At 43.5% G+C, this 26,961-nt stretch overlaps 1 protein-coding gene across 4 annotated transcripts in view; it reads right to left on the bottom strand.

Moving 5' to 3' along the window:
- The window catches only part of PLAGL1 (PLAG1 like zinc finger 1), a 107,134-nt gene that overhangs the window by 10,278 nt on the left and 69,895 nt on the right, over positions 1–26,961 (bottom strand). For 3 of the 4 annotated variants that reach the window (XM_028121369.2, XM_028121367.2, XM_028121373.2), the window contains exons 3-4: positions 20,304–20,376; positions 11,349–11,422 (exon numbers count right to left, since the gene is read on the bottom strand). The gene's annotated coding sequence lies outside the window, so the exon portion shown is untranslated. Of the gene's footprint in view, positions 1–11,348; positions 11,437–20,303; positions 20,377–26,961 lie in introns of all 4 variants that reach the window. The other variant, XM_028121368.2, reaches the window with a different exon arrangement.

Here is a 26,961-nt window from a genome sequence, read left to right as displayed (position 1 = left end):
TTATTAAACGTGACACACATTTCCTACCTGTGTTCCCCATGGAACTTTCAAAGAACAAATGTCACTTAAACATTTTTATACATATTTAACTTATTTCATGAATGTCTTTTCGCAAGACTCTGTGTGTTAAATCACCTAGGCCAACACTAAGTGCAAAGTTGATCCTTAAATGTTGAACTGAATTAATTATACGATAATGAACACTCCTTAATTTCTTCAGGAAGCCTTTTTTAAAGACGAATTCAAATTCACAAATGGTTTTAATGTTTCAGTCACCATAACTGTATTTCATTAATGTGGACCTTCAAATATAAATATTTACACTGTTTTCATGATATTATCACAAACTCCTATAAAAATAGTCTTTCTCAACAGACTATAAATTCATTGTGGCTGAGGATCAAAGCTCAGCTATTTTTAAAAAAATAAACCGTGTGGCTAATACAACGTCCCCCATCACCACGTACACGACCAGTACTGGCTCGCTGCCGCTGATTCCAATCTTTGGTTGAAACCTGATGCGCTTTCTGGCCACATCCTTAAAACAGACTCGTGATTAACTTTCTATTATCTGGCAAACCACCAACAATCCTAACAGAGAACTGACAAAGGGATGGTCCTGATGATAATCAGTCTATTCTGTGACTTGACATACAGATTACATTTGAGTCTTAAATATGGTAATTTTTCAACACCTGTCACCCTGGAGAGATAGTAAGTCTTCCCCCAAAACATCTCAGGACATAATTTTCAATCCTCTTGATTCTAAAAATACTGAGTGAGTGATACAGATCTGCCAGTATGCCAAAGAAGGCTTGTGCCATCTGCTTCATTCTGTTCATGCTGATTATTTTGGGGATGAGTGAGGATCAGATTGGAATAAGAACATATATATATGGCAACAGCTAGGAAAGACTGTGTTCCCTGAGAGCGGGTGGTATACGATGGTAGAGGTCAGAGCACAAGTGTAGTTCTAGGATGTCCCCAGTGCTGCGTAACACAATCAGCTAACGGGGGGCGACAAATGTTCTACAACATTCTCAAAATAAACTATGACTTCTGGCTTCTATTTCCATTGTGCCGAGTGACACAATGCAAGGCCCATTTCTGAGAGGAAACTGAATTTCCATTTTTAATCTTCCAACATGGGTACTCTGAGCTCTTTTTTTGACTCCATTCATCACCATTCTTTGTGGGTAAAAAGGTTCTGCTCCAAACATTTCCCTGTGTCTCATACTCCCATAACTTGGGATTGTCTTTATAGAAATGTGTTAAAAATTTTATATAAATGTTTTTATAGAAATGTGTTAAAAACCAGTTTAACCAGTTTCTGTTTTCTTCTTATACTCACAAAATATGAAACAGCCAATCATGAAGCAGGGTGGGTGGAAGTTCATGGCTTATTTGGCTCTAGGAGCCCTCTAAAGAGGGTGCTTCTCTTAGTATCAGTTCTTTGAAGGACTTTGGTAGCAAGTTTCTAACATCAACAGAAAAACTATCCAGAAACCTCAGCAAGATAAAATGATTCTCAGAACCTCTAGATAGTTATTTCTTATCATGCAAAAGCACTGTAAAATTTGGTAGGTATTGTATCTGAGCGAGTATGGCAGACAAGTGGGGGCTCAGTGTATGTCTAATCAGCAGAACAGGTGCTCACAGGGCAGGACTAACTTGGTTGAGGATAACAGATGTGAGGCCTTGATAAGTACCTTACCAGATGGCCGTGGCTAGGTTTTCACTCTTAACTTAGAGCAGGGGTTTGTAAGTGGCTGTGAATTCTCTGAAATTCTCTGCAAGATCAGGAGGCATGTATATTGGAGTTCTTAAGGGGAAAGGGACCAAAGCTTTCTTCAGATTTGCTAAGGATTTCAAGATTCAAACAGGTTAAAGGCCACTGACTTAGAGGAAAACAGGAAAAACAAAAAACAAAAAACAAAAAAAACCCCAACCCTCTAGGTGCTCTTAACTCAGTGTGTTCACCAAGTCATTGAGATTTCCTAATCCACGGGCCATATACTTTGTCTTAATCACTGCATTTTATCAGGTTAGAGTAAAAGAAAAACCAAAAAAGATTCTATAATTATGTCCTTCTGAAATTCAAGCAGTAAACAACTTGTACAAATTTCATTTCAAATATGACTGTTGCGGGGGGGGCACCTGGCTGGCTCATGTCAGTATAGCACACGACTGTTGATCTCAGGGTCATGAGTATGAGCCCCACCGTGGTCACAGAGGTTACATAAAAAATTTAAAACTTTAAAAAATAGGTTAAAAATTATGACTAGAGATAACTATCATGTAAGACAGGCCTACCTTCTGCCTAGAGGGCAGACTACCCTCAAAATCATAGGGGTTCATTTGTCAGCACCTTGAAAAATCTTTTATATGAAAAATGTCTGCATGTATTTATCCTCAATAAAGTACTAAGATGTCATCACTGATATCCACTAACTCCTGAGCTGACAGCACCTGGGATGAACTCAAGCTAGATCCACAAGGCGTTGACACCCTGCTGTGTCTGCACACCTCTTTCCTACAAAGGCCCAACGGCAGCCAAGATGCAGGTCAACCCACTTGCTATTTCCTTACTGTGCCACGTTCTGTCACTCCTCTGTGTCTTCCACACGACGCCCCTTCCTAGAATGTCCTGCCACTCCTGCCCACCTGGCCAACTCTTCCTTCTCCCCATCACTCCCAGGCAGAGGAATGAGCTCTTTTCTGCTTGGGGAGATGGTGAACCTGGGAGGAAGTGATTAGAAAGTCTAGCTGAAACCCGGGGGGGCTTGGGCTAAGGAGGTTGTGGTGGAGATAAAAGTAGCTCACTGAAAACCATTGCTAAATTAGAAAGAGCAAAACTGGTTTGGTGAAAATCTACCTCCACAAAAAGTTCTTCTGTGTTCCCTCCAGAACTACTTATTCAACAGCCTATTAGACATCTCCACCTTAAGGCGTCTGAGACCATGTGTTCTCCGTGGCGGGAAGCACCGACTGCCCCTGTGTTTTGCCCTGGGGGGGTCGCCACCTGCCACCTGGAGCAGTCTCCCCACCACCTGCTGAACAATCAGGTTTGCTGCCTGCTGACTTTTAAACTGTTACCTTGAGAGACTTTGTTAACTCAGTGACTAAGCTCTTATTTTCTGGGAAACAAGGCCTAAAATAAACAAGAAAGCCGAAGTTACTTATGTATCTAATATTCAGAGAGCAAAGTAATGAGAAAGCTCTCTGGTTGATTACACCACAGGTTTAGAACGTCAAATCTATGCACTAGACAGAAAATGTCAGTAAGGACAGGGTGCAAACTTTCTATTTGCAGATAGTTGAGTAAAATCTAGTTAAAGATGGCAAATTGAGTAAGTGTGTGGCTCCAGTCTCTCCTGAAACTCTACTAAAACAGCATTAATGAGATTTTTCAAAAACACTGCCAAACATAACAGAAGAGGAGAAAACGGCAACAAAATGCTGGGAGCTGGAAAGCAGGGAAACAAGCAATAACTGGCTTTGCTGTCCTCAGAAAGCTCAAATTTAAGCCAGTAATGAAAAGCTATGGGGCAACATGATTTACCCTGTGGAACCCATCAAGAGACTCAGAAATGTGGGCACTAGGTAACTCTGGAGGGGAGGTGAGAGTGGGTATAAGAACAGAAGGAGTGGGAATGTCTGCTGGTGAAGCATTCAGCCCTCCGATCCCCTCCCCGTAGAGGGTCTGAGGGTGGCGCACTCTGCTGAAACAAGGGACTTCAGTGGAAGTTTGTACACTTGCCCTATCTGGCTATCAGAACACTGGCGATTAGGCCCATCCCCTCCAGGAGACTGAAGGAGTCTTCTCTGGGAAAGCTGAGCAGCCCAAGAGAAAAGAGCTGATTACAAGGACACATGGCAGTCCCCAGGTTTACCTGCATTAACCCACAACAAGCCCTATTTAAGTATACAAAGCTTCCATCAGCCTTTTAATGGCTCCACTCATAAATCGGCAGACAGCTGAGGATCACCAGAAATCAGAAGAAAGCATCTAATAAGAAAAACTGACACAGAATAAATAGAAAAAAGCAGCTAGGATAAAGATGATGACGACTCTATGGGGAATAGAAAACTCCTATAAATAAACAACTATAAATAGAGAGAGAGAGAGATCCCTAAAAGAACTATAAAACACATACATACACACACAGAGATTTTCAAAAAAAAAAAAAAAAAACGAGAAAACGCAGTAGCAAGGGCAAGACCCAGGGGCAGGGATTTGAGTCAGACCTGCTGGGGGCGCATGTGAGAATCTACGGAAACTCATCTGATGATTCTTAGGCAACTTCACGTTTGCCAGTGTGGCTTCTTTTGAGGGCACCTGATAATTTTATGTGTTTGCTCCTCCTGATGTTCACTAGTGATTAACACCATGAAGCAACCCTTTATAAACCAGCTAATATAACCCAGAGACTAACAATAAAATCATTCAAAGCTTAAATAGTCAAAAAATGCACTGTTAGACAAAAAACAGAAAAGAGATGATTTTTAACGTAATGAAACAGCTGTCTTCATATGATAAAGGTACCTATTAAATACTGCACCTTGTTAAACATTTGTACTAGAATGGACCTACAATAAAGCTATAAAGAGATGAAAGATATAAAATTGGAATGGAATAGATATTTATAGATGACTGTCCACACAGAACTCCAAAGAATCCACATACAGAATAACAGAAAGTTCGGCAAGATATTTAGTTATAAAAATCAAAATACAAAATCAACTGTATTTCTAAATGCCAGCAAACAGAAATATAATTTAAAATACCATATACATTTGCCACAAAACAAAGATATCTAGGAATAAATCTAACCACAAAGGTACCATATATTTATGGAGCACTTTTAAAACTATACTGAAATACATTACAGAAGACCTAAATAAATGGAAAAATATACCATGTTCATGAATAGGGAAATACAGATAATTATTGTAACACTGTCAGTTCTTTCCATATTTATATATTAATTCAGTGAAGTGCTAACAAAAATTCAACAGGGTTCTTTGTTAGAACCCTGATCATTCTAAATTTTATATGGAAAAGGAAAAGGCCAAGAAAAGCCAAGAACTTCCTAGCCTACTGGATCATACTCCTCCTCATACAAACAGACCATGGTATCTCCCAAAGAAAAAGGTAAGAGATAATGGATAAGGTTTGGGTTTTTGTTTTTAAAGCTACCATAATTAATGTAGTATGACATACTAAGGCACAGGATTAGACAAGTGGACCAATGGAGTAGAATGAATAACCAAGAAACAGACCCACCCTTGTATGGAAACAATATATGACAGGGCTTGGACTGCAACCACGGGGGAGAGAATAGACTACTTAATAATTGGTTATCCATGTGGAAAATAAGGAAATTGGATTCCCATCATGCACCATATTAAAAATTCTAGACAGATTACAGGCTTAATGTTTAAAACCGAACTTTAAAACTTCAGGCAAGAATAAAAAAAAAAAAAGCATTTCATAGAAGGGGGAGTTCAGATAACTAATATACAAACGAAAATATGCACAATTTTATCCAGGTGAGATTTCTTGGTCCATCATTAAAACAATTTCCTTATACTTTTCTACTCCATGGGACTGCCTTTTTTTTTTCCTTTTGTCACATACTTACCACATCTGACATTTTGTTTTATTTTTTAACACCCATCCACCCACCCACAAAAACACACTGGAATGAAAAATAAAAATTTATTCAATTTTTAAACCAACCACATTGGCAAAATATTAGAAAGTCAGGCAAAACCGAATAATGCCTTATGAGAGTGACAGAGACAACGTACAAGACTGGAGTCATGGACAGACATTCAAACATGCTCTTCCTTAGGGATTAACAGATATGATATAATTAAATCACTCTACAAAGATTTATGCCTGATAAAAAGTGAAAATAATTATCAGAATTCAAGGTAGATAAAGAACACAGTTGTCTAAGTCATGATCATCTCTTGATTGAGAGATCGAGAGAGGTTTCATGGAGAAGCCAAAGTTAAAGCTGAGCCTGAAAGTATACCAAGTGCTTAAGTGGGGAGGTGGTCTATTTCAGGCCAAGGGAATGAATCAGCCTAGGACACTTGAAAATAAGTAGTTCAGTGTGACTGGAATCTGAGGCAAATATGGGAGCACTGTGGACAAACAGGCCAGAAAGGGAGGCAAAGGCCAAATCATGAAGGTTCAGGGATATACTGCTTCACTCCACTAGGGTAAGGTGGTTTTGTTGTAATACTTTAGTAGACTGACCAGCCTACCTCTGAGTTTACGTGTTAGTGTGGAGCGAAGGAGGTGGAAAGAGAAGAGGTAGAAGGAAGTAGAGAATGCCAACAAAACACTGTCTCCACAAGAATGGGAAGAAATATTGGGAAGGCCATAAGCATAGGAATCTATCAAGAAGATGGAGAAGAGCCAAACCACAAGCAGCAAGGAAAACCCAGGACTGATACCAAGGCACAGGGCAACAGGAACTCATTATAAGCACCAGACTTGTCATCAGATCATACTTTGTGACAATAATTACGGCAGACATGTGGAAGATATACCGGAGAGTGGTGAGACCAGAAGTAGCAAGAGCATCCTGGCTTCTGCCACATCCCCGAGGAGGTAAGAGAGACCTGGAAGGAAGGGAGGGCAGGCTGAAAGGACCCTGGTAAACAGACTAGTTAGATTAGCATTTAGGTTAGGCCACAGGAAGGAGGTGTCTCTGGTGGCAGAGAAGGAAAGGAAGGGGGAGTCCCAGAAGCAAAGTCCAGCCAAACATGCGCATGGGGAGCTTCGTTTTCGACCTGTTATCCTTGCGCAGGGGCCCCGCTAAGGCTCTCTGCATCGCTCTGGTGTGGTCTATGTGCCCTGCCCAGGCGAGCACTAGTTTCAGACCTCTTCAATCTAATGGTGCCTAATGGGCACGGAGGCCAGCGAGGAGACCGACGGCATGGAGGAGGAGCTGAGGCTCTTTTCTAGACCAAACACAGCGAATGAGACCCTTTGGCTACAGGGAAGCAGATACCACTCTGAATCTGGCTTCTGTAAGGGACTCTGTACGTTACTCGGAGCTCTACATGGGTGGCCTCAGATCCTGTCATTAAGCCCACGTGCTCAACTTTGATCACCAATGTTTGTCCTTCCCGGCATCATTTGGTAAAGTGGGTTGTCCTGGGGGTGAGGAGGAATTTGTTTTCTTTATGGCAGGCTGTAGCTAAATCGATTTTCCCTTAGGATATCTATTCTGCCTTGCAGAACAGGGCGGAAGCAGGCTTGTGGGGACAAGTAATTCTTAGAGGTTCCAAGAGCAGAAGAAGCTTTCTGCTGTTAATTCCCCTACTTCTCTTGGGTACGAGAGTGTAGTGACAAGTCTGTGGTGATAAAAATAAGCATAATGAGAATTTGCATTTAAAAAATGGGATGTTTCAAAATAATTTCGAGACGGTTACAGTATAAAACAGGACCGAGCAGCTCAAAACCCCTATTTGGTTGCCCCGTCTAGTAGGAGAAAGTAGGCTTTTTTACAGGTGGGAACCTTTCTTGGTCACAATGTGTTTAGAGGACTGAAGATCTACATAACCGATTGAATAGTCAAGGTGAACCACTGAGTCTACGCGGACTGGAGTGAGGAAGGTGCGAGGAGAAGAGGTAGAAGTAAGGAGAGGGCGCCTCTAGGCCTCTGTGTCCACTGAAACCGGAGGAAGCCCCAAGAAGCAACAGAAAAGGCAGAAACCCAGGAACACGGGCCTCAAAGGGCCATAGAAGACCAAGAAAAGCCACACTACCCAGGGGAAAGGACTGCTGCCCAGGGAGCCAGGCTCCATCATTGCAGAGGCTCCTCCCTGAAGCAGGTCTGTTAGCAAACCGCCCCCCCCGCCCCGGCCACCCCGGACAGAGTAGAAGCAGAGGGGCTCGCCCAGCTCGGGCCTCCCCAGCCAGGGCCAAAGCACTGCCCCAGAACAGGTCCCTCCGCATGATGCTGAAAGCTTCCATTCCCTCTCCCCACCACGTACGTGATATTTTTAAGTACATTTAGGAAGGAATATCAAATGTCCACAAACAAGCAAAGCAGGCATGTGCATCCAGAGGGGCAAGTGTGAAGTCCAGGGCTGGTTCTCAAGCTGAGACGGAATGGACCTGGTCTCCCAGGGCCCATTCCTGGCCCCCAGGTAGCACGGGGGGGGGGGGTGTGAGGGGCAGATGGCCATCCAGAAACCCACACAAGAGCCTCTGGTATGAGGAGATCTTCTAGTCATGAAGTCAGTGATGGGGACTATCCTTCTGTGACCGCTGAAACGAGATCCCCCTCCTCCCTCCCAACAAGCCCTGTGCGACTGGCCTTAGGCCCTTTCAGGCTATGCTTCTCTCGCTGACAGCCAGTGATCTCTGTTCCCAGGGCCCTAGGAGTAGGGCGCCAGCGACCAAAACTTACCTAATTAGCGGCAGGGCCTATTGTCCTAATACGGTTACCATTCTAGGAAAAAGAAAAGCCTGGTCCCTTCCCAGGAAGTGTGTAGGGGTAAAGGCTCATACTGAGAAAAGAAGAAGAAGAAGAAGAAGAAGAAGAAGAAGAAAAGCATACTAGTCACTCTGATGATGGGAAGCCAGGTCATGAGTTAAAAATCTCTTGAGGGAAACATAAAAGCTACAGGAGGTCTGGAAAAAACGCTCAAGACTTCGATGGACTGTTTGATTCTGAAACAACAGTTATCTCTAAAAAAATAGAAAAAGGCCCACAAACAGAGAACAATAGGTCAGCAAAGTATCTCTGGGTGGCAGAATGAGAGGACTTCTGTTCTTCCTGTCTGAAAGTCTGACACTGGCCACTGAGGCGAGGTTGGGTGCGCAGCAGGTGGGCGAGGGCGGCCTGTGGGCAGCGGGGGGGGGGGGGGGGGGGCGGGTGGCGGACGACCCGCAGCGCACAGGGAGGCCGGCGGCGTCCGGTGGGCAAGGCCGGCTGGCAGGCAGGTAGGAGGCTAAGGGGAGGCGCAGGAGATGGGCCTCGAGAGGAGGCAGGGCTGTCCCAGAGGGCGCGGGGGCCAGTGACAGCAAGGACGCGTCCATCAACAGATTCCTTTACACAGGAAAAAAGTGACAAGTACTTACCCATCTCCCCCATGGACAACTCCCTGACCCTGAGGGAACCGCAGGTTTAAAACTACTGTCCTGAAACTCTGCGTGGTTCTTTTTTATACGCAATGAGCCTGAGATCCAAAATCTGATTACCCAAGTGGACACGGATATAATTGGCAATTGGTAAATGACAACTTACTCTTTTTTCCCCCTAAGCTTTTTCAACAAATGAGCTTCCAGAACTCACTTTACTCTGAACTGTGTACATACTTAAGAGAAAAAGATAAAATTGCTGCGCCTGTTCCAGCACTCAGTCCCCTGCTTCCGGAAGCAAGGCGGCCCACCTTGGAGGGCGCACGCCCTATTTATCAGATAAATGACTACCCAATGTTGGAGTGAGAATGTTCTCTTTGCCTTTGCATGCCACGTCCAATAGAGTCAAATGATGCTGACCGAACGGTTCATCCGGAAATACTTAAATTGAAATATAAAGGTATTTATCACTGGTCCTTGAAAATGACTCCAGTTGTTATTTTTTTTTTTTTTCTTTTTAAGATGCAACGCATTTCATCAGTTTCCATTTTCAAAGGCAAGGGCACTGGGGAGACAAGGCAACTCGTCCCTGTTCCTGCACTGGCTTCCCTGAAAGGGAGAAAGGAATGTCGGGGGGAAACGGGGGGCGAAAGCTTCAGAAGAGAGGAGCGCTGGCAAGCAGGGCCGCCTCTCCTTTTCACCTTAAGTCTTTTCTCTCCCCCCATTCACAGCTTTAGGCCCTTTGTTTGTTTAACAAACCATTACAATCATACCCAGCTCAATGGGGAGGAATGTGAACTCTCTAAGGAGCTGTCCTGGCCATCCACATGTGTGGTCCCCCCCCCCCCAGCCCATCCCCGGCGGCTTCTCCGTGCGGGGCTATGCTCCCGGCGCCCCCGAGGCCAGGCACCTTGCTTACAATGAGCCCAACTTCCCCCGCCGCATGCTTGCTGCTCCTTCCCAGTAGCCTATAGCGATGTCCCAAGCCGCTCCTCCTTTCTGGCTCGCCAGGCGCCGGGCTGGACTGGTCATCCTGCCTGGGCTTGTCCGGTGCAGCTCCTGAGACCCATGCTGCCTGGTGTGGCAGCCGCCCCCCTACCTGCCCTCGGCCCACAGCCTCGCCAGCAACCTGGCGCTGACACATTCCAGGCTCTTCCTGGTTATCATGCCTAGCCTTCCAGCGTCCATCACACAGGGAACAGAAGACACAAGGGCAAGATTCCCGCTCCCCTGCCTACCTGGAGCTGCGAGGGCCTTTCTCCGTTCCGACTAGATACACTGGCCATGTTGGGATGAATTGTAATGTCTTGGCCCATACATCAAAATATTTTTTAGTCCAATTATATTTCAAAGGACACCCAAATAATATTTAGCAAAACGACAGTGCGTTTCTGTCAGACTCATTAAGCCCTCTGAGGCCCCGTTAGAGAGAAGGGCATCTTCATCCCCATCTGACAGATGCGGAGACTGAGGCGCGGAGACTGACACTCCCTGCCCACAGGCCCTGACTGCTGAGATGCTGTAGGTGCTGCCCCGTTCACAGCCGAGTGCCCAGCACACAGTGGGTGCCCCACAAGTGTCCGCGTCCAGTGACAGCATTACTGGTAATGAACTGACGATGACCAGAGGCCAAACCCTGGTGGTCTGAGCTCAGTGCTCTTCCCACCCGTACCCTGCCATCTTTCCCAGTCACACCGCACGAGCACCAGGCTTCGGCTTTTACTACAGTATCTCCAAATACAGCCTCAGAATCTGTGGCTGGACTCCCCGGGACAACCCGTACGTGACCAGCATCTTCCTCAGGCTGGTCAGCGAGCATGTGCCTCAAAGAGGGGGATGCCCCTGACACAGCTCAGGCACACCAGTTAGGCCAGGGGCGGCTTGAGAACGTTTGATCTGACAGGGAAGTCTGCAGAAGATGCCACAGAGTGGCCTGTGTGTCTCTGGCTGTGGGTGGGGGCCGGCAGAGGACAGCACAGGGTGCCAATGGCAGCATCTGATTCCCGGTGCTGTACAGCATGTGCATGCTTTGGAAAAAAGGAAAGGTTAGAAGACTGCTGTTTGAAGATATTTGGCAGTTTGAAGGGGAAATGCATTTCTTCTCCACTAGAACCTTGGTGAAGGACCTGGAGGCTCCCGCACATCCTTGACTAATTGTACTACGTGGTTCCAAGTCAATGGTTAATACTTGCGCCCAGACAGAAAGAATTTGAAGAAGCTACCACTGTTTGCGTACCTGCTCGGTGACAGGAAACACCAGCTTCCGGGTGGTCGTGGAGTCCTCTCGGGAGCTTGTCTGAGGATTCAAACCTGTAGGAAGAGATCTTGCACATCTTCAGTGAATGAAGCTAGGGAAGCCTCCCCCGCCCCCTCCCCCACCCCCCGACCAGGCTGCAGCTTGGGCTTCCCTTCAGGAGCACGTACACACACCTGATCACATCTACAGATTTCTGACTGCCTTTTCCGTGCATTTTCATAGACAACAGACCAGTTTTAAACTTTAGGATCCTGTGGTAGGACACCTCAATAGCCACACCACCGTTAATTTTTAAATGTCTCCGATCTACCAGATGGCAAAAGTCTTAAACATTTAGATCATCTGTTTTATTTATTTATTTATTTTAAAGATTTTATTTATTTATTCATGAGAGAGAGAGAGGCAGAGGCAGAAGCAGGCTCCCAAGCAGCAGGGAGCCCCATGTGGGACTCGATCCCAGGATCCCCGGGACCGTGACCCGAGCCAAAGGCAGACGCCCAACCATCTGAGCCACCCAGGCATCCGAGCTCATCTGATATATTTAAAAGGTATGATAAAGTTCATAATGCTGTAACTTAAAAGATTTTCAATCCGATGTCATCTTGCACAAGAAGATCTTTAAGTATTTATATTACATCTTTTGTCCTACTTGCAACTGGATTAGAAAAACCCTGAAGTTTTCCCCTGCTTTCTGCCAAGTGGGGGGGAGGGGACCATGAAACTGTTTACATAAAATATTCAAAATAGCATGCAGAGGAAATGGTATTTTTTTAAATCAACAGTATTAGAATACCATAAAACAGGTATGCAAATCTATGCAATGACAGAACCTGAAACAAATTCTGAATTGAAAAGTCAGCAATAACCAGTAGGCATTCATTTTCAATAAGTGCTTCAAATAAACATATAGATTCACCAGATGTGCAGGGGGAAAAGGCTGAGGTCTCTAAATTTAACACACAGTTCAGTGGTCACCGAAGCTGGCTATGCGCTAGAATTGCCAGAGAAATCTTTTAAAAATACAGATTCCTAGGTCACAGTGCAAAGCCTCACAGACTGACATCACATCACTCTGGCCCTGAGAGTCTAGGTTTTCACCAAGCCTTCCAGAGCCCAGCCTGCAGCCAGCTTTGCATCACTGATCCCTGGTGAGCATGCAGAAACCACTATCTCTGCTCACCAATTAATTATAAAACTTGGCTTCTTCCAATTTAGGACTATTCCAACCAGTCAGTCCTCAAAGGGCAAAGCTTTTTAGGATTTTCTTAACCAGCACAAAGATAAATCTATTATGAAACAAAGCCAATCAGATCTCACCTACGTGATTTATTCACTTGGTTGCCTGTTTCCTTCTCTTAGTTTGATCAAAAAAGGCTATGCCCATTTATTTTGTAGGAGAACATCCTTTTAAGTTAAAAATGGAAAAATTAAGATCATTTTTAGACAACTAGATTTTTAAAATAACCTATCAAAATTCAGGAAAAAACCTGGAAGGTTAAAACTGGAGGTAAGTAGGATCTCTGAATCATCAAGAGAGTTTGTTTTGCATGTATAAACACCTCACAAATCATCTGATGGCCCATCTCTCTTCTCCAAATACCCAACATTTATCATGGTGCTTTAATTGGGTAGCCTCCAAAGGCCTGTATGTTTTTGTTGTTTTTTTTTTTTTTAAAGAACTTTAAAAAACACTGAGCCAAGAGAGTAAAATTCTTCTGGATGATTCTTCCTTTACTCCTACCCATCTCACCAATGGACAATACCAATTTGTGAATTCAGAGAGGCGGGAGCTCTCTCCTGCTTCACGAGCAAGGGTGCACATGACATGAGGTACGCAAACCAGGCAGTGGAGTAGCTTAGCTTCATTGTCAAAATATTCAAATTATCACTAAAAGAAAGCAATTCCTTTCTGAATCCAACAATACTCCTTGGCCTCCGAGGGCTCACACAGGAGCTTATTCTTCAGCTGTTCAATGTAAGCAGCCCCAGTGAAAGAGGAGAAGTCTGGCAGGGAGGAGGCCAAGTTCCTCTGTCTCTCCCACCTGCCATCTCGGACCAGTAACGCTCACATAGTTAACAATACAGCAGAGAACCTGGAAGCATGCGTGGCCCTGGGGAAAACCATGTGCAGGGTGCAACAATGTAATCAAGCAGAGAAGAGACGGGAAAAAGAACACATCTAAGCCTGACAGGATGCTATTTGCAGACTGCATTTCGGGTCAGAATTCAGACTTCAAGAATCAGAGAAAAAGGTTTTAATCTTTCAAATATATATATATATATATATATATACACACACACACATATATATAAAATATATAATCTTTACCATATACATATGGTAAAAATGACCCTATAAAATTAAACACTCCTAAATATACATATTTCTGAGCTCCAGAGTAGCACGAAAAATCACATTTTTCTAGGAATGGGGATTGGCACACAGTAAACAGATTAGAGTTAATTGTTTTAAATAAAAGGGAAAATATGGGGGGGGGATGATCTGTTTATGTCTGCTTACTCACTGATGACAAACAGTAAAATCTCCTGAATGTAGAGCGTACAGTTTCTAGAATGCATTTTTGCTGGCACAGTATGTCTTTCTAGGCATTTGCTTCTGGGAGCCGCATTTAAGAACATGCCCTTTTCTCTATGAATGTACTGGTTTAGCTGCCTGCTGAGCATGCACTGAAACCCAAATTAAACAAAGGGATTTCCCTCCAGTTTCAGCTCACTCACTCCAGGCTACTCCTGAATTTTCTTATGTCAATTCTTCAAACTCACTTTTTTATTTCTCATGATCTGAGTGGGAAAGAATTGGGCAAGCCCCAAACGCTGGGATTTCTGCCTTAGTTTTCAGTGAAAGACTCCTCTAGATTGAAGATGTGCAAGGTTTGTGTTTGAAAAGCTTTTCAAATAGTTTTTTTTTATTTTATTTTCTAAAGACTGTAATTCCAGATAGAAAGGAACCCACCTAATATGGGAGGTTAACAGACAACCCACTCTTATACCTCTGGAGTAGAGACCCTGAATGGGATATTCATATTTATCTCAAAACAACAAAGTCAGTTTAAAGGTGGCACGGAGGAGCGAGTTGCAAAGGGTCCCTCAGAATTTGAATAGCTGTGTGGGCCTGACACCTGGCCCTCTACCTTCATGCACAATCGCTGGGGGACCCCCCACTCACAACCCAGGGTTTCACCTCCTTGAAGTCAGAGGGCTCCCAAATCTCCGTCTTCAATCCTGAACTTTCTTTAAAATTCCAGATGAATCCACCTACCACCTCTCAGCCTGGAGATCTCACAGCCCTGAAGGTCGCCTGTTCTAAGGCAGGGCCCCTCCAGCATTACCGGTTTTAGCTACTGGCAGCACCGGGTACTAACAGCTAATATTTCCTGGATGCTTATGGGTTGTGGCCATTTTAATCACTTAACATGCCCTTAACAACCATATGAGTAAGAGCTATTAGCCCCATTTTACGATGGGGAAACTGAGGCTTAGAAGTGGCACTACTTGGCCCATGGGCACGCGACCAGCAGACAGCGGGGCTGGCTTCTGGAGCACGTGGTAGGAGAGTCCACATTATCAACAGGGCAGTCTCTTCACTGTGTCACTTCCCAGACTCTCCCAAGTCAGAAATTCGGAGTCATCCTAGATTTTTCCCACTCACTAAAGCTATACAGATTCTGTGAGCTTCCTGTCTCTCAAATCTGTCTCCTTAATTTCCATAGTTACCACTGTCTGGGCCATGTTTTGCCTTCATTACAGCCTCCAAATCAGCAGGGCAGGACGACTCTGGAATTCTGCTTTGTTTGTCCTCCCAACGGCTTTTCTTTCTAGCTCATTTAAAACAGGTGGCAGGCTTTTGTCATTCCTTGTGTTTTAGCCCAGATGACGACAGAGGCAGGCTGTCTTTGTTAACCTCTAAACCCAGTGAGGAGATTCTGCCCAGATCCCGAGACGGCAGGAGAGGGCACACACGAAAGTGAGAGAAAGAGCCTCTCTCGCCGTGGCCCCTGCACAGCTTGCTTCCCCAGGGCAGTGGGCAGAGCCCTTGGGAGGACAGGGTGTGGGCTGTGCTCAGGTAGACCCCGACCTAGGGCAAGGTTCCCAGCCTCCGCTCATGGTCCTGAGGCGGAGAGCCACAGAGCCTGCTGCCATGACACACAAAAGGTCCGAGCCAGTCCCTCACCTAGCAGGTGCCATGGAAATCTCTGGGTTCTAGGACACACCCCGTGAGGGAAAGGGAGACACTTACAAATGACAGACATGAAATGAAATTTCCCTGTAGGTTAGCTGAATGGGGGCTGGACTCTGAATCAGTTACAGGGAATAAAAAAAGGAAGACTTCCTGCATACCTGAAGTTGTGTGGTGAGGTTCAGACTTGGGGGGCAGGGGTGTCCGGAAGGCACCAAGAACCTTAGCCTCATATGCTGTATGCATCTGTGCTACCGACTAGCCTCAATTGCTACAACTGGAGCCAGACTGCTTTTCAAAAATGGCAATCCCCTGCCGCAGAGAGGAGTCTGGTCTCTGCAGAGGCACTGGTGACCTGGGGGCACTCCTGTGCTAACAGCCCCCAGGCAGACAGAGGAGGAAGGAAGGAAGCCCGCGCAGATGTGGAGTTTACTCACAAGATTAACTCCTCTGATTCCTATGCAAATACCTAGAAAGGGAGAGGCAGAGAAAGTGGTCTTTAAGGCCTTCATCTACACTGTGAATTGCTTAAAAACCAAAGGAAGTAAGGATGTCAGCCGGAAGAGGAAAGAGGGAGGCCAGTGTCGCTAGGCTCAGGCACAGAACACCCCTGCTTCCCAAGCCTGGCCCGGCCTCACAGGGCAGCAAGCTGGGACAGGGACGGCTCATTTCCACCCGATGGAAACGAGAGTGTGCAGCAAACGGAGCAGCTCGGGGGAGAGGAGAGTCCTACCCTAGGAGAGCAAGCCCTCAGTGTGACAAATGTGTTCACAGATGCTGCAGTAATGGTAGGTACTTGTGGTACCAAATGGAACAACGAAGAGGGGTTCAGACTTTGAGGCCAGTCACACATCCTCAAAGCAGATTCCATTTCAGTCCTGTGGCTGAATATTGGGAGGCCTTCGGGAGAAGCTTCTGAAAGCCCTGACAAAAACTAGAGAGGTTTCCAGATAAGCCCAGCTGTACCAGCCATCCTGCAGAGATCAGAATTTTCAGAACAGCGGGCCCTGGCCAGAACTTCAGATGGATGAGAATCAGCAACCAGGAAACCCCGTTTTCCAGCCACCCAGGCCCCCAGTCTGCCCGGCAAGTGGGGCACCTCCAGGGGGATGGTGGAACTAGGGGGTGGGGGAGGATTTCCCCGGGGAGCAAGTGCCCTGTCGCAGAGGCAGAGCGGGCTAAGGCTCTCCCAGCTGTGGTTGCTGGGAAGATGAGGATTCCGTAGGAAACTGGACTTGAGAAGAGAAGTCATAGACGGTAAACATGGAAGCGAGGCTGTGTTGAGCAAGCAGGCAGAGGTGCGGGAAAGCAAAGGAACCACAGTGCGGAGCCACTCTGGCCTCACAAGGATCTGGCCTCTGCTGACACTTACTTCCCTGCTCACGCCAGATAGGTGAGGCCCAGAAGGGAAGAGAGAAGCAAGCAGTTCATGAACATTCTCCCCGACCTCCATCACCCAACATGGGCAACCATGTGCAGGAGACTACTACTCTCCAATCTCTCCAATGCCTAGAAACTTGCTAGGAAAAGGGTGGAGAGGTGTGCCAGAGGATGGAAGACGAGCCCATTTTATTGGCCAAAATTCAGTTTTCATGTGGCTTCCCTTAAACCTACTCCCAGCCTGGTGAGTAAAGAGCCTGAATCAGTGAGGTCAGGGCCAAGGGACGTTTCTACATAGTGGAAACTGAGGTCCATTCTGGCTCCTCGGTCTTTTTTTTTGGAGTGGCTCCCCTTCATTCTAATCACAGTGCTTCTGTCAGAGGGATTCTTCTAACATGCAAATACACTCCCATCACTTGGCTGTTGGGGATTCTTCCGTAGTCCCATGAGTTTCTGTCAGTGGCAACCAAGAGTCCTGACTCATTAGAACCACTGAAAATTTGTCATCAGGAGAGCAATGTGCTCAGGTTTATGTTATAGAAAGAGACCTCAGACAGCAGACGTAGAGATTATGCTCCGGACTAATCCAGCGTATACATTAAAATCAATATAACTGTAGTAACTTTGGGGAAAAAAAAAAACCAAAAACCACCCAAAAAATGTGCACAAAAAAAATAAATGCAATAACTGCACCCTGAGGTTTCTCCATAAAATGAACTGTTTGCAGGGAGTTCTAAATCTTCCCTGAACCAGAACTCACAACACTCTTACGGAGTTGACGATACAGGGCAAGTGAGAACCATTTTAGGGAAACATAAAATGATGATCATCTTAATGTGGTTCTAATTTACATGTTGATTGTGTGGGTGTGTGTCTGTTTTATGAATCACTTTTAATTCCTGTGCTCAAACAAAAAGGAAAAAACTACCTTGGTAAATGCCACATAATGGATCAATTAAATGATTCCCCAAATAAAGTACACTTCATTATAGTATAAACATGCATAGCTCCTAGTGCTATTTTAAACACACTGGTAGAGAAAGGTGATTTACTAACTTTAACAATATTCAATACTATCCTATATTAGGAACATCACCACCCCCACTCCCTTCATCTCTAAACTGCCTTCATTTTGGCCTTTTGTTTGTTCAGGGAGTCAGAAAATAAAGACATTTTAATGATAAACTTTGCTGAGGCAGAAGTGTATATAAAACAATGTGTTTTACTCTGCCTTATTCTACCGTGTCAGCAGCATACCCTACTTAACACTAGCTTGTGTTCCTACAGTTAGTTCAAAAAAACATCAACCAAATGATAGTATTTGTCTAGATACAATCTAGAAAAATGGTGTGGTAGAGCAGAAAGATCCCTGGCTTTGGAGTCAGATGGGTCCAGGTTTGAATACTGGCCCTGCTACTTGCCAGGTATGCCATCTCAGGAAAGTGCCCTAACTTCCCTTTACGGGGACATCGATGTTTGCAGGGCTATTACAAGATTATACATTACATATGTACATATAAAAGCACAATGCTGCAGGGTCTAAAGTATACAGGCAAAGTAGATGTAGTCTGTTAATAAGTATCAAGAACGACTTTACAGGCTGGGTAAGTTCCCAATTAGAAAACACTAATAACTACCCTGATTTATTTGGAGCGGAGGCATTGTTTTTAAGAAAAAAAACATGTCAAAAAAAAAAAAGAAAGAAAAAAGAAAAAAACATGTCATGTAGGTTGTCTAAAAATAAAATGCATTTAAACTCAAAAAGAAAAAAAAGAAAACACTAATAACCTGTTTCAGAGTATGATATACATGACAGAGCATACATGACTGATTCACTTTCATAATCTTTAATTTGGATCAAGGCACGATTTCATTTGCTAACATGTGCTTATGAAAGAAATTTCTATTATTTCCTGCATGCTTCAAAAGTTTTGTATGTCATGTACTTGAAAGATTCCTAACTTCTTCAAAAAGTGTAATATTATTGCTGTGCTTCACATGGCAATATCATGTTTAACTAGAGAAAACAATTACAATGGTGCCTGGCACGAACTGATCTTACAGGTATCATAAAGTGACCTAAATGACATACAGAAGTGATTGTGGCATTTTTGGATTTTGCTAAGTTTTTCTTTTGAATGTGTTGGTGGGGAAGTGGACTAGTTTCAGTTAGAATCACTTGGAGAACAGAAATTTAAACACACACCCTCTTATATCTAATATTCTCTTCACTCTGGCTTTCCACTTCAGGCAGCTGTGAATAACCTTCCAGAAGTCAGCCCCCAGAGCAAAATAAATTGGGAAGTGACTTATCTAGTGAGAGGCTTAGGAAAAAAAAAAATCCAAGTGTTAGATGTAATATAAGAAAACTTACACAGAACACTGGAATAAAAAAAAATATGGCATATTACAGTCAAGGACATTTTGCAAAAAAAAGAAGTGTGGAGAGAGGCTAAGAACTATGGTTAAGCAACATTGTAAGCACTGAAGCTCGGAAACAGGGGGACGACAGCGTTAGGTGAGGAAGGCAGGGGCGTCTTAAACAGAGTACTAATACATGTTACAGGGGAAGAAAACAAACACACCAAAACGTTGGATATGAAATATAATGCTGGAATTAGAGGTTGCTATTTTGAAATAGGTGGTTAAAATAAATTATAATCTCCATATGTATGGTGGAAAATGATCAGAAATAAAAACTTCTGATAAATATTGAGGATCCTGCCAAACATAAGTTCTCTCAGATAAACACTGGATTTAGAGGCCCACTTATTTCCCCATTTCATAACTTTAGGAAATTTGGACAGAACAGATACAAATTGAGAATCACCTCATATTATGGTTTTAAGAGCATGATTTAGAAACTGAATTGTAACATATACAACAGACTCACTATGATTCTAAATGCAGGATAACACCCCCAAATTTTCCCTTAGTATTTATTTATCTGTTTTTAAGATCATTTTAAAACATCTTTTTAAAATGTAAGAGAGGGAGACCACAAATTTCCAGTAAGCAAGTCATGATAAATAAAAATCAGTCATATAATATCCCTTATTTCTAAATGGATATAAATATCAATGACAGTTTTTTGCATATTCTCTTGATATTTTCTAAAGAGTGAAAAATAGGCTTTCATATCCCTCAACCCTATTTTTCCTTCAAAGCCTGAAGTTCCTCAAGTGCAGATTCTCTGCGAGCGAGCATTTTCTGGAATATAACCCCCTCTACTATGGGAAAGGTGGCGGGCTTTGGTGTGTGCCGTACCAGAGGCAAGAACAAAAACACAGACTCACGACCTAGCGCGGGAGAGCAGATGGGGCAGAAGTCCGCCGGCTTGGCAGAGACATTCTTACCTTTGTCAGTCTGAGGTACAGAGGAGTGTGGATGTGACGCGAGACACAGGCCACATCAGACGTGAGAGCAATCCTAGAGTGGGGGGAGGGAGGAGAATCAGAAGGTTTAAAAAAAAGGCATTGAGAAAAACCACATCCATACTCCATAAGTAGATACCGATATACGGAATATGAGTTCAGGAATGCCAAGATCAAAAAGTTCTCCTCGTCAACATGCCCTAGTGCCATATCCCTACATTCCAGAAACCCGCCTTCAAGGTCTGACGGCAGCCCTCCTTGGGGAGAGGCTGTGCAGTGATGTGGCCAAGGGCATGGGACACGGTGTCAGAAGGCCCAGGCTCAAATCAGGTGCACCCTGGAGCCACTTAGAAACCCCACACAATTTGTTTGGTCTCTCTCGGCCTCGGCTTCCCTGCCTGTAACACGAAGACAATAATTGTACCTACAGCACAAGAGCCTTTTGAGGATTAAATGAATTAATTTGAGTAAAGGGCTTCACGCGCGTGCCTGGGAAGCAAGGAGCCCTCATGTACTTGCAGTTATTTTCCAGAGATCCCAATTCAAAAACAAATACCTCACAGCTTCGGGCAGAAATGAGGTAGATCATCAGAACCTTTTAAAAAGCGTCAAACACAAACACTATCCTTTGGGAAAAGGAAACGAGTCCCTGAACAGGGTTGAGGGTGAAGTGGAGAGGAGTGGGGGGCTTCTAAGGAGCAAGAAAAGATCATTAAAAGGCCCCGAACAAACAGGCAAACAAAAACCAAAAACACCAAGGGGGGAAAAAAACAAAACCCATGAAAAAACCAAACCAAACCAAACCAAACAAACCTCCTTTGCTTCACTGCGTTTCCCCCCCACCCCCAAAGACAACGACACTGTGAGAAAAGTGGCCTGAGAGGCAGAACTTGTTGACAGTAAGCACACTCAATGAAGGTAATTTTAAATCTATATTTCAGAACAGGCTTTCCTGTAATTCAATCTAATGAATAAGGAGGATGTTTCCCTTTCAATGACTAGATAAGCCGGTAGTAGGGCTGCTTTATTTGGTCAGTCTGGATGGACGGGAAGCCATCTGAGAGGGAAGTATCTGGTGTCTTTCTACAAGGAAGTTTGCTGATGGAGATAAACAGACACACAAATACAAACACCTCATATATGTTGATCCCTAAACCTATTTTGAAGGTTTTACTCTTAAAGCATTTGAACCGATTCTTCTTGGATGTTATAGCAGTCTTTGGTCCTGAGAAAAGGCTCTTTTATGGAGGATCATGGAGCTGGAGTTATCTGATTCAATAGACATAGCAATAACACGGTTTTTAACTGAAGTTACTTCCTTGGACTGTATGTAGTTCCTTCTATCAATGTAGACAAAGATATGCCTCACTGCTAAAATGAGAAAGTGTGGTTTGATTTCCTACACTTCCTTCCACCCTCCACCCCTCCCTACTTTGGTATGATGTCACATGAAATTACTTCCAGAAACGGAGAGTAGAGCAACCAAGTTATAAAACCTAAGTGCTATGCTTACTGCTTTCTTAACTACAAGTTAATACTTATGGGGGCGAGAGTCTATCGATGATCAAGGTCATGGTAATTTTCCTATTTCATAAGAAATCTGAAATCTCAGCAGAATTGCAAACTGCTGAATCTACCACATTTGTATGACCCATACAAACACCCCATTCCTCTACAAGATTCCTACCAAAACTCACACATTTGCAAACCTGTATTTTAAACTTCATCCTTACCTTTAATCAAAAACAGGCGACCAAATAGATTTCTTTAAAAATAATCTTGGTGGTAAAAACAAAAATATCATGGAGAGTAAAATATTAGCCAGTTACTGTACTTCTGTGCTTACTTACCCCCCTTTTACTAAAATTTTCCATTACGATTTTAAGATGTTGTTTCCCAAAGAATGTTGACAACTATTTCCCACTTAAAGCTGTGGCTTAAAAAGAAATAGGTTTTAACTTGAGAACAGCCCAGAATTGGGCTTGATCTAGGGTCCTGTGAAATCACAGTAGTTAGTCCTTTAGACTAAAAATTTCCCTCAGGCTTTTCACTGACAAGTGAAGGTGTTTACTTCCTTTGATAAGGGGCTCATAACATACAGTAGTGGTAAATCTGGTTAAAGAAATTGTCAAAGGGTGTTTTGTTTTGCATTATTTAATATTACATCCTAGAATTAAATCATGTAAAACGGAAGCTTTATCCATCTCAATCAGTAAATCTGGTCAAGTGAAAGTCTACAAAACTCTAAATTAAAAGCTTTTTCATCAAACTGGAAATATCTAAACACTGTGTTGAGATTTAATTTTAGGAAAGAATATTGGAGAACAGAATTTAGATTTAAAAAGGACAATGCCATCCACTTTTTTATGCTTCCTGTTCAGAGGCTGATGGACTGCTCAACAAACTTGCCAAATCAAAAAAAGTGTTTAATGATTCTCCATAAAGAATAGATTTTTAAAAGCTAGAGCACCAATCAGGTAACAATAGATCAATCAGGTTTTCCTAAAATGTAGTATTTGCAGTTGAAGCCTGGATAAGTAATTACATTCAAAGTAATGTACAGGGAGCTATCAATCCCCATTCAGGCAGCTCGCATTCACTGAGCCAAGAGCTTTGCTGGGCTTGGAGATATAAAAATGAATCCGCCACAGCTGCTTTACTTCCAGCTAAAAGAATACACCTAAACAAAGAGCTACAGGGCAGTGTGTTAAGTGCTATAATAGAGGTGTGCACAAAGGGCTTGGGGCCAAAGGAAGAAGCTATAAATTCTTCCTGGGAAATCAAGCAAGTGAGGGGAGATGTAAAAGAAGGTATGGTGATGATTCCTTGTGATAAACTCAAGACTTTTTCCTTACTGTGCTCTCAAAAGTAAGGTAGTAATTTTAGGATTTATGAACTGTGTTAATGGCAAGGGCTATACTGTTCTATTAGCCAGTTTCATTTATGCTTGGCATAGCCTTTCAGTTACAACGTCCTAAGAAGAGAACTTTAAAAATAACCGTATTATAATATTCCCATACAACACACACTATCCAGAATGGCAGGAATAGCTCTCATGAGTGAAATTTAGATACAAAGTTCAAAGATGTTTTGAAACATAAATGAATGACATTCTTGACATTTAGTAATAGTACATGAATAATGCTCATTTTAAGTATCAATTTTTTTTTCTTCATAATGCAAAAATAAAAAGAATCACTCGATTATATCATGGTTAATATTTGTCTTTCTCTCCTTTTGTGTTTAAAATAGAAGGAGGGTGTTGAATCAACTTCTACTTAGTATCATTTATTATGCATACCATATTCCTACTTATAACACAGTTGTGACAGAACCCCCATTGTTCATTACACACTAGCCCCAAACTTGAGTAATTCTAATGTAAGCATGAGAAACCACCGTCTCCTTTGGGGTGAATTTCCAAATTCCTCTGTGTTAAATTGAGGTCTAATTTTCCCTGTGCCTGGTTTTCACAAGAAGGTCCATTCCACCCCATGTGCTCCTTTTCAGCTGTCAATAAACAGAGGCAGCGAATTCCCCCACAGCTTCACAAAGCTAGTTAGGCAGAGCCATTCATTCCTTCAGGAAAACAGGGCATTGATTTCAGCGAGTTCCCAGGGAGCAGCTGCAACAAAGAGATCAAAGGCCCACCTCTCTTTCCCTCCACTGCTTCCATCAGGCCAGGCCCAGACAAACAGCGACAGGTTTCCTTGAGACAAGGAGAGGGCCCGGCAGACCACCTCATGGTTCAATTCAAATTCATCCGTTTCCTACATTCCAGGGACAGTCCAGAATGCTAACCATGACAAACCAGCACAATCGGCCGGCATAATATACTGCTCGCTAGTTCATCCAAGGTCAGAGGGAGAAAACAAGCACCCAGGGAAGCCCTCCACTTCTAGGGCCTGCTGGGCCTCCATGGCCCCCTGACATTCCATAAATAAACTTCGCCGGCTCACTCTCCCTTTCTTGTTTCGTCCTGCAATCCCACGAGCAATGGTCTCAATCTGCAATTTCTTTAGTGTCACCATACCCAAACGCTCAGGACACTTTATTCTCAACCTAATCATTCTAATGATGATAGGAGCATGGCGATGCAGGCAGCCCTTCTCAGTTCACACCCCGCACACTACCACCGGAGGATGAATTTACGGCCATAATCGCTAGGGCTTCCTTCAAGGCCTGATTTCCAGGGAAGGCCACACAACCGAAAGAGAGCCAGTTTGCGTAGATTCTGTTTGTGGAACAAAAACGTGAACGGAGATAGAACGGTTAGCTTTTGGTGTGAACCAGGTGAGCACCCACACTGGTGACCCAGACCCCTAAATGACAGTCTGTGCGTGAATGAGCCATGTGCAGCTTTGTGGGGTGCACAGCTTTGTGGGGTGAGGAGGGTTAGCAAGGGGGAGGGGGAGCACGAGGGGCGAGGAAAGAAGATGGATTCTTCCGACTGGTTACCTACACTGAACCGATTTGACCAAAAGTTTTCTCAAGTCTCTTCCAAATTCTGAGCTGCTTCTTTGAGGCAATCTTCAAGAAAGCCTGTAACAAAATGGGTTTATTTTATTGTGCTCCATTCCACTTCTGTCACTAATCCTGAGGAAACATGGGAGTGGATGGGTTAAATTTGAAAATTCCTAAACCAAAAAGAAAATAAACAATATTGGAATGAAAGGCATGGAGAACTCATTCCTTGACACAGAACACAACCTTCCCACGTGCCCATCTTATGAGCTTCAGTATAACCTGGGGGATCCATTCACTGATTATTCATTTGACTGCCAAAGATGTCATTTTGTACACAGACCCAAACAGCCCTCAAGAAGACTTGCACTTACTCTCAAGTCCGGACAGAAATGAGCTTAGAAAATACAGAAGTCTACATGGCACGGGAAAGGTAGCTTCCTAGTAGATGCAGTGTGACAGTTATATTAGGAACCTCAAAGCTGACTCTGGCATCCATCCACTTTGGGCCTCTCTGTCTTTCTACTGTTCCAAAATGAAGACAGAAATATCTGTCAAGAATTCCTTTACAAGGTATTGTGAAATAACCATTCCTCAAAAACAAAGTATCTCATCGAAGAACACTAGTCTCAGGAGTAGAACTTCCTTACATGATAGATCACTCTAATTCAATAGAGCTGCTCTGGAAACTCACTAGGTTTCTATAAATCAAATCATTTTTTAAAAGCACTCAGAAAATTTACTACTTAAGGAAAGGCTATGGCAAATGATCTATGGCAAACTTATCAATTCATTTATATACCCTTTCAAAAGCATTTATTTTTTGTGGGTTTTTTAAAAAAGATTTTATTTGTCAGAGAGAGTGCACACAAGCAGGGGGAGGAGCAGAGGGAGAGGGAGAAGCAGGCTCCCCTCTGAGCAGGGAGCCCGATGGGGCTCGATCCCAGGACTCCGATCATGACCTGAGCCGAAGGCAGATGCTTAACCAACTGAGGCACCCAGGTGTCCCTTTCAGAACGATTTAAGGCCCTTAGAAACATCATTTGATCTTCACCACAACCACCTAGGACAGGTAGTTTTACTAGTTTCTATTTTTGAAAGAAAACAGGCTTAAGAAGGGTAATAAACTGATTTGCCAAACTCTCAGAACTTGTAAGTAGCAGAGCCACAACTTTAAGTGTTCTGTTTTTCAATCCTGTGCAGTACCTAACTACCATGTGTGCATAGAATTATTCACTGAACGTCTCTCACCTTAACTCTATGAAACAATCAATCTATTCCTAAGCCCAATGCTCTATACCACTCATCCAAGGACGCAGTGCTTGAGTATGGAGTCTGGTGTCAGATCCATACTGAAATTTCAGTGTCATCTTTTAGTAATTTTGTAAATTAAGCTATTAACAATATTTTCACACTCTGAGTTTCCTCATCTGTAAAGGAGGAATAGTATCTTCTCTGGCAAGGTTTGGGAAGGATCAAATTAGATAACTTGCGTAAAGCACCTAAAGCAGTGTTAGCATATAATAAATGCCTAATCGTGGTAGCTATTATCATTGGCATTAAAAATCAAACCAATGTAAAACTTGTTAAAAGGGAAAAACAGGTTTCCTTTTCAATAAAAAGACTTCAAATGTAACTTTCAGCCTCTGGATGACATGGTTCTCTCGAGCACTAAAAATTTACCACTCGAGTCTAATATTTTTAAGGTGGCCAACTAATAAACCCAGATCACTGTCATAAAAGATAAGCTACTACACAAAATAGAAACACTAATTGAATTGTCTTTTTTAAAAAGCTGATTGAGGGAAAATCCCTGGTTGTTACACACACACACACACACACACACACACACATATATATATTTTAAAGATTTTATTTACTTATTTGACAGAAAGAGAGATAGGGAGAGCAGGAACACAAGCAGGGGGAGTGGGAGAGGGAGAAGCAGGCTTCCCTCCGAGCAGGGAGCCTGACGCGGGGTTCGATCCCAGGACCCTGGGATCATGACTTGAGCCGAAGGCAGTTGCTTAACCAACGGAGCCACCCAGGCGCCCCTCCCTGGTTGTTATAAAGCAGCAATGTGGTTTTTCCATGCTATCAACTTTGCTTCTTGCCATTTACCTACTTGAAGCAGGAATGTATGTCTGCTAGGCAGAAATTCGCAGTTGCCACATGA

Source organism: Eumetopias jubatus, unplaced genomic scaffold (assembly GCF_037043125.1).
Source record: "Eumetopias jubatus isolate StellerSeaLion01/CBP00866 unplaced genomic scaffold, mEumJub1_p1.0 scaffold_6, whole genome shotgun sequence".
NCBI classification, from domain to species: Eukaryota; Metazoa; Chordata; class Mammalia; order Carnivora; family Otariidae; genus Eumetopias; species Eumetopias jubatus.
Note: the sequence above shows the minus strand (reverse complement) of the source record. Positions and strands in the feature narration are given on the sequence as shown.